This window comes from Cibotium barometz, chromosome 59 (genome assembly GCF_041138505.1).
Source record: "Cibotium barometz isolate CiBa-2024 chromosome 59, ASM4113850v1, whole genome shotgun sequence".
NCBI lineage: Eukaryota > Viridiplantae > Streptophyta > Polypodiopsida > Cyatheales > Cibotiaceae > Cibotium > Cibotium barometz.
The window spans coordinates 5853015-5860690 of NC_141104.1; positions in this window are offsets into that span (position 1 = coordinate 5853015).

Genomic DNA, 7676 nt, shown 5'->3' on the forward strand with positions numbered 1-7676 from the left:
AACAAACTATCAAATCATCGTTAGCCTTATGTTCTTATCATGAGTCAAGCAAGGCTGGACACATTTGCCATGAATAAAACCGACTCATGTTATCCAACTCCAAAGGTCACATGGAATTACAACCTTACTTTACTGCAGCAGTTACTTCTAGCATGAAGTGGGTGAAAATTGAATCTACTTTTAAACCTAATTCCTTAAGAGCGATGAATGTATCTTCGATTTGTATTGTCTTATCATAGAGGTTAATTTTTAGCTTATATTTGTAAGCATGCCCTTTTTGGCAATCATTTGCTAGATAGGTAGAGATGAAGAAGCCTGTCAGGTTTTTTGCCATGGTTTCTATACAAAATTGCTATGGGATCATGGTATGGAAGATTTTGCATTATCTAAGTCCTAAACTCTAGATGGTGCTTCTTATGTGCTCGTTCTCTTGATTGCATGCCTTACAAAGTTTCAGCATTTTATAACTAGAAAATGGGGTCACATTATTGCTTGTTATTTTACTTTGTTTGATTCATGATGACCTATTAAGGTTGCACGGACACAAAATGCATAAACTTAGACAGGGGTCACTAATACCACTCATTCAATCATTGATATTTTTAAAGTATTGCTGGACGAGGAACATCTTATCTTTAATTCTAGCATGCTTTTAAACCGTAAGCAAATTTTATAACTAGGAAGTGGGGTCACATTGTTGCTTGCTATCTTACTTTGATTAACAGTGACCTATTAAGGTCGAGAAGTTGCGTATGTCTAGGGAGGTGCTATAGGTATGTCAACTTTATAGAAAAAGTGCGTCCACTATCAATACTGGTGCTCTGAATTCTACAAGAATGATGGAATGAGGCATTGATGGTTTATTCCCAATCATTGGAAGGGGGGGAGGGGGTGTTGGTGATAAGAGGATTCAAATAAAGCTTGAATGAAACATAGACTTAATACAATGCTCACATGCAACTTGAGACATACATTTAGCAAAAGTGATACTTCCCTTCAACACTTGAATTTGAATGGCAACTGCAATTTTTCATTGAAGGGTTTATATTAAACTTCCTCATATACTGTTGTTTTAAAAAAAAACGTGGCTTTATGTCAAAGAGTAAAATTTTCTAAACCCTTGTCTTCAAGTCAAGAGCCTATCGTAGTCTTGCCGAAGCATGTGTTGTTAGGTCTTGCCTTAGAGCTACAATCTGCAACTTCTCGAGTGGGTGCGCCAGCTCGTTCGTCACGTCCTCACTCATTGTCACACTAGAATGCTCCTTACCAAAGGAGTGAAGGCAAAGCTCTCAATGCTTAGATAGAGGCAATAAGAGATCCGTCTTCATGATGGTTCTCTTTCACAAAAGCTGGGGAAAAAAAAGGAAGCTAATGATAGAAGAAAATCTACAAACAAACCTATCTAGCATTCATCCATCAAGTAAGCAAGATACAAAAGCATACACACAAGCAAGAAGGGGGAAGAAAGATAGCACACAAGTAAACTGTTGTTGCGAGGGAATGATTGTGTATTTTCATTATTGTAAAAAATGATTTATATACAAGTGAGTATAGTTTTCACACTCGATCGGCCAAACTTAAAAATAGTTTGGTCTCTATTACTAGTCTTAAGCAGCTATGTCCACTAAATCCATAGACTTTCCCTATTTGCCATTAAGCTCATGGTAAGGTTGAATGGTAAGGTTGCTTTATATGTTCTAACACCGCCTTACAAAAGTTAAGTGCCCATTCGCGCTCGGATAAGATGACAAAGCGCTACTCTTGTTGCCCCATCTCCTAGTGGATAATGATCTCTCTTTTCTTTTTCGTTTGGTTTAATGTGTTGGATTGCATATTTATCTTAGATCGTTATGGTGTTTATCTTATGTATTGGGTTTCATAGGCCATTCTACTACATACATTAATAGAAATTTCTCTTTCTTTCTTTTTGTGTGGGTACGTGTGCATGTGTGTCATGTGCACATGTGTGTAATTAAGCCTAGCTCCTTAGAGAGTTGCTCATGTGCCATGTTAGCTAAACAAAAATAATAGAAAATTATTCAACATGATCAAATCAAGTGCTATTTTTGCACTTCTAAGCTCAATTTGGATGCATTCAACTGCACTGAGAAGTGCACCAAGAAGACAATGAAGCCATGATTCAAGGATGGATGGCTTACCCTAACCCTCCTTGAAACACATCTAAAAAGAGATTACCTGGTAAACCTCAACTGTCATGAGGATCTTTCCAATGGCCGAGCTTGTAACCCTTGAAGTGTCCAAGCTGTACAACTCGTTGAGAAGCAATTCCACTGTGCCTCCCGAGCATTGTCACACTGCTGTGTTGCACTACGGGTACTTGTCCCTCCTCTCACCTCACTTCACTCACACACACTCACTAGTATGAATTAGGGAGAGAGATTAGCAAGAGTATTAGCAAGAGCAAGACTCAATTGCACAATGGAAGAGTATGTTGTATTATGAGAGATATTCACTTATATACATGGCCATAAGTGTTCACACTCACTTAAACTATGGTCGGCTAGACACTTTAGGCTCATAAGAGGCCTAATGCTATTACAATAACTACTCTCATAATATATCCATGAAGTACATCACTTAGGACTTCATCCTAAATTGCTACCACACGCTCTTGAAGCGAGAATTGCCATAAATACTCCGTCACACCATTACGGGCGCCCGTCCAAGTTGTAGCTTTAGACCATATCTTGAATGTATGATCCTTTGGTGTATCTATCGTGACTCCTTGATGTAAGATAATGATGGTAGATCTTGTTAACCCTAGAATTGGGTTAACATCCCCCCCTTCCTGATGGCGATCGCGTCGAAGACCTTTGTGTGGGAAAAATGGACAAGCTTTGTCGATGGCTTTGATATTGAGTGACGTTCAATGGTCTTTGTTCCTCCGGAAGGAATAAGAAAAGCTAGTTAGCGAATGAAGAGGTTAGTGGTTTATTGGGAATTCCTAATGGGGTGGTGGGTGGGGTTTTTTGCGAATCATTGCATTTTTATGTGTGAACATGTTTTTTTTTGGGCTTTTTGCTCACTTTGTTTTTGGCAATCATAAGCAATGTTACATTTGATTTGTGTTAGTGGGGATGCTACGAGGGATGCTAATAATGGGAGAGAAGAGAGGGAAGGATCCGGAGGAATGTATACTTAATCAAACGAGATGGTGATTCTCAGTTCCTCATTTGATTCATTGAACGACATTCATCATTTGAAGAAATTGGCCTTCGATGATGTCCCTTTGTGTGTGGCAGGATTCTTGTCAAATGTTGCTGAGTAGGACCTGTTCTTGTTTTCTTCTGCCCATGTGCTTTTTATGTTTTTATTTATATTTAAGTGTTCTCATGAAGGAGATATACATGAAGTATAAGAATTGAGTCATATAGACTCTTATTGAACTGCTTTGTGTTGAAGTAGCCACTTGTTGGTAAGGATTAGGTTTGAAATTTGAAGGAAAATTCCAAGCAATGGGTTATACCATTGACTAGACTTTCGCTCACCATGGCTCCCCCATCCAAAGATGTACCTGGAAGTTGTCGATGGTGAGGCTTTGGTGCAAATGTTCTCTAGTACATGAGTATGGATATGTACTCATAGAGTAGCTGCTACATTAATTTAGCCAAAAGAATAGTAAGCTATGAGCTTAACAAATATATAATGGCTATTGAAGATCGTTGGGAAAGTGTTAATGCGTGAGATGGCTTAATCTGTGATGTGGCTTAAATCGTGAAAGTGCAGGTTCTTAAGCTAGAGACTGTTAATTCGTGAGAGACCTGAACTCGTGAGATTGGAGGTTTTTTGGCCGTGAAGGGATATTCCATGAAATGGCCTAACCTGAGGCCGTATATAAGTACTCTTGTTTTGGGAGAGACTTGCTCAGTCCTTGGGCTACCCCCTTCCTAGACTAGTCAGTATATCCAAGGTGTGGGTATCCTCCAGGAAAGGGTTGGTACCTATAGGATATGTGGAGATGTTAGGTAAGGGACCAAAGCCCGGTGTGGGATTGAAGTGACAAGGGGTGTAAAACCCGATGACACGCTTGTTATAGGCATGGCCAATGGTATTGCGAGGTGCATTTGTGGCATAGATCTCAATGGCTCGAAGATGTCAGCTCTATTGGGTTCAGTCTTTGTGTAATCCCTCTATTGTTGCCATGTCTGATTGCCTAAAAGCTCCTTAATGAGCAAGTATACGTGTTTTTTTTTTGCTTTTTATATTTTCTCATAGCCCGTTATAGCCTCAAGAGGCCTCACGTTCTCTTCGTTGGGTCAAAAGAGTGCCCGTTTGCCCTAAATAGCTTAGGCGCTATACACACGTGAACAACCTTAGAGATAATTTTTTGAAAAAAGTATATCCTAGTAATGTGCGCTTTTACCGCACGTATCAGAGCTAGGGACTTGCCAAGCACCGTGTGCGAGCCACGAATGGCTGCAAGCACATAACCAGGAAACCAGCAAGCTCAAAACAGGGAGCAATGGTGTGTCACTCACCGCTCAGACCGCCGTCGTGAAGGATTCTCGCGCCGCGATGAAGAAGGAGCCACCGCCGCCGCTCTACTGCCTCGCCGTCGCCATGCCACCACGCAATGCTCGATCGCTACACACACACACACACACACACACACACACACACACACACACACACACACACACACACACACACACACGCGCTAGAGAAGGAGATGGAGAAGATGAAGCAAGAGCACTCCTTGTATTCAACACTCAGAGAATGAGAGGTTTTAGGTTACATTTGACTTTTATATGTGACCTGGCCGTTCACACATGGGCGTCCTCACATGGCCGGCTGATCCTAACCCTTATCCTGATGAAATTCGAGGTGCGCCTCTCATCGGTGTGAAAAGATGCAGGGGGGAAGAGAGCTTGAGCTCTTGCAAGCACACACACACACTCACAAAACCCTAATAGAGAACACACAAGGTGAGAGGCTGAAAATCTTCTTCTTTTCTACTCAACACTCAACACACCATATACAAGAATAAGAGTACACATAATATGAAAGGTACTCAACCAATACATATACGGGTTCTCTATAGTGTGAACCCGACTAAATGAGCTGGCGCTATAACCATGCCAGTCTCTAGAATGGCTGTCACACAGCCTGTCATCCCACTAGCCGCATATCTCCCATGATCTCACCAACCATGCCAGTGGTGTAAGTGTGGGGCCTATCCCCCAGGCAGGTCATCAGTGGCCACCGCCTCACTAGACGAGCTCGATATCTCAACACTCCCCCTCGAGCTCAACTCCATCTCATGTACACCAAGCGAAGCCCTGAATCTGCGGAGCTTCTCTGTACCCAATGCTTTGGTGAAGATGTCAGCTACCTGATCCTCTGTGCTGACATAAACAAGGTCAAGGTCTCCTGCCAAGACCTTCTCTCTGACGAAGTGGTAGTGGACCTCTATGTGCTTCGTACGAGCGTGAAAGACTGGGTTCCTGGCCAACTGTATACTGCTAATGTTGTCACAGAAAATGACAACTTGTCTATCCACTGATAGACCCAAATCTGCAAGTAGCTTTCTCAACCAAGCTACCTCACATGCTGCCATAGAAGCTCCTCTATACTCGGCCTCTGTACTGGATAGAGCAACCGTAGGCTGCTTCTTGCTGCTCCAAGTAACAGCAGCACTCCCCAAAGAAAACATGAATCCACTGGTAGATCTTCTGTCTGAGATACTACCAGCCCAATCAGCATCTGTGTACCCATGTACACATATCTCTGTCCCAGTCTCATAGAATAGTCCACAATGCAAAGTAGACTTCACATACCTCAGTATGCGTCTTACTGCATCCAAATGCGATTTCCGTGGAACCTGCATAAACTGACTCACCAACCCAACAGCATAGCTCAAATCTGGTCTGGTGATCGTCATGTAGATCAAACTTCCTACTATGCGTCTGTACATAGTAGGATCCTCCAAGATCTCTCCTGAATCTGCACTCAACTTGCCATTCTGATCCAATGGCACAGAAATAGGCTTACAGCCTGTCATACCATACTTGGACAACATGTCCAAGCCATACTGTCTCTGCAGTAATCCAATACCATGTGGTGACCTAATCACCTCAATGCCCAAGAAATATCTGAGCTCCCCTAGATCCTTCATCTCGAACTTCTGTCTAAGCAAGATCTTTACATCAAAGATCTCTGCATCATGGTCCCCCGTAATGATCAAGTCATCTACATAGATGACAACAAGCACAACTCCTCTATCACCATGTCTCACATACAATGAGAAATCTGCATTGGCTACATGAAAGCCAATAGTGACAAGATATTCAGAAATCTTGTCAGACCATGCTCTTGGTGCTTGCTTTAAGCCATACAAGGCTTTCTTCAACCTGCAAACATGCTCGGGGTGACCCACATCCTCATAACCAGGTGGCTGCAACATATACACCTCTTCTTGCAAATCCCCATGCAAGAATGCATTCTTTACATCCATCTGATGTAAAGACCATTGCTTTGACGCAGCCACTGCTATCACAACTCTCACCGTTGCCATCTTGGCAACTGGGCTGAAAGTTTCTTCATAATCAATGCCATATGTCTGCGCATACCCTTTGGCTACCAATCTAGCCTTGTACCTGTTTATGCTTCCATCACTGTTATGTTTAACTTTGTACACCCACTTGCATCCAATGGCTTTCTTGCCTTCAGGCAATTGCACTAAGTCCCAAGTTTCATTTCCATATAGTGCATCCATCTCCTCATCCATAGCTTTCTCCCAACACACATTTCCAACAGCCTCATCAATGCATGTGGGCTCTACAACCTGCACAACCTTTGCCATATATGCATAGTGATGTGCCACATAACCATCATATATAAATCTCTGCACAGGATTCTTCACTCTCCCTGATCTTCGTAGCTTTTCATTCATGGCTTCCATAGCCTTCTTTACACCAGGTGTTCTCATAGCTGGGATCCCAAGCTCCTCATCAAGGCTCATATCTGAGCCACTAGACTCTCCATCAACATGAGAATGCCCTGCAGAAATGTCAGGCATACCAAGGGGCTCAACCACTTTCTCTTTTCCTTTACGTGATGTACTAATCACATTTGCAGGGCTGGTATTATGACGCAGCCTGCCACTCCATGGTCTATCAATAGACCCACTAGATGAGGACTCTCCTGGTCCACTCAAAGACTGTGATTGCTGACCTGCATTCTGTGCAACCACACTTCCACTCACATCAGCCCCAATAGCTTCTTTTTCAGCAGCATACCAACTGCTCATCTCATCAAAGACAACATCCCTGCTTACCCTCAACTCACGTGTAGCAGGGTTATAACACCTGTATCCCTTTTGCTCAAGGGAATATCCAATAAACACACATTTTTCAGCTTTCGGATCCAGCTTAGTTCTCAGCTCATCTGGCACATGCACATATGCAATGCATCCAAAGACTTTCAGATGAGACAAATCTGGTTTTCTGCCAGTAAACCTCTCCTCTGGAGTTACATCATGTATGGCTGCAGTTGGAGTCCTGTTCATGATGTATACTGCTGTAGAAACAGCCTCAGCCCAATAGCAATGCGGCATATTCTTCTCTTCCATCAATGCCCGCGCAATCTCAGCAATGTGCCTGTTTTTCCGCTCAGCAACTCCATTTTGCTGCGGAGTGTATCTGCATGTAAACTGT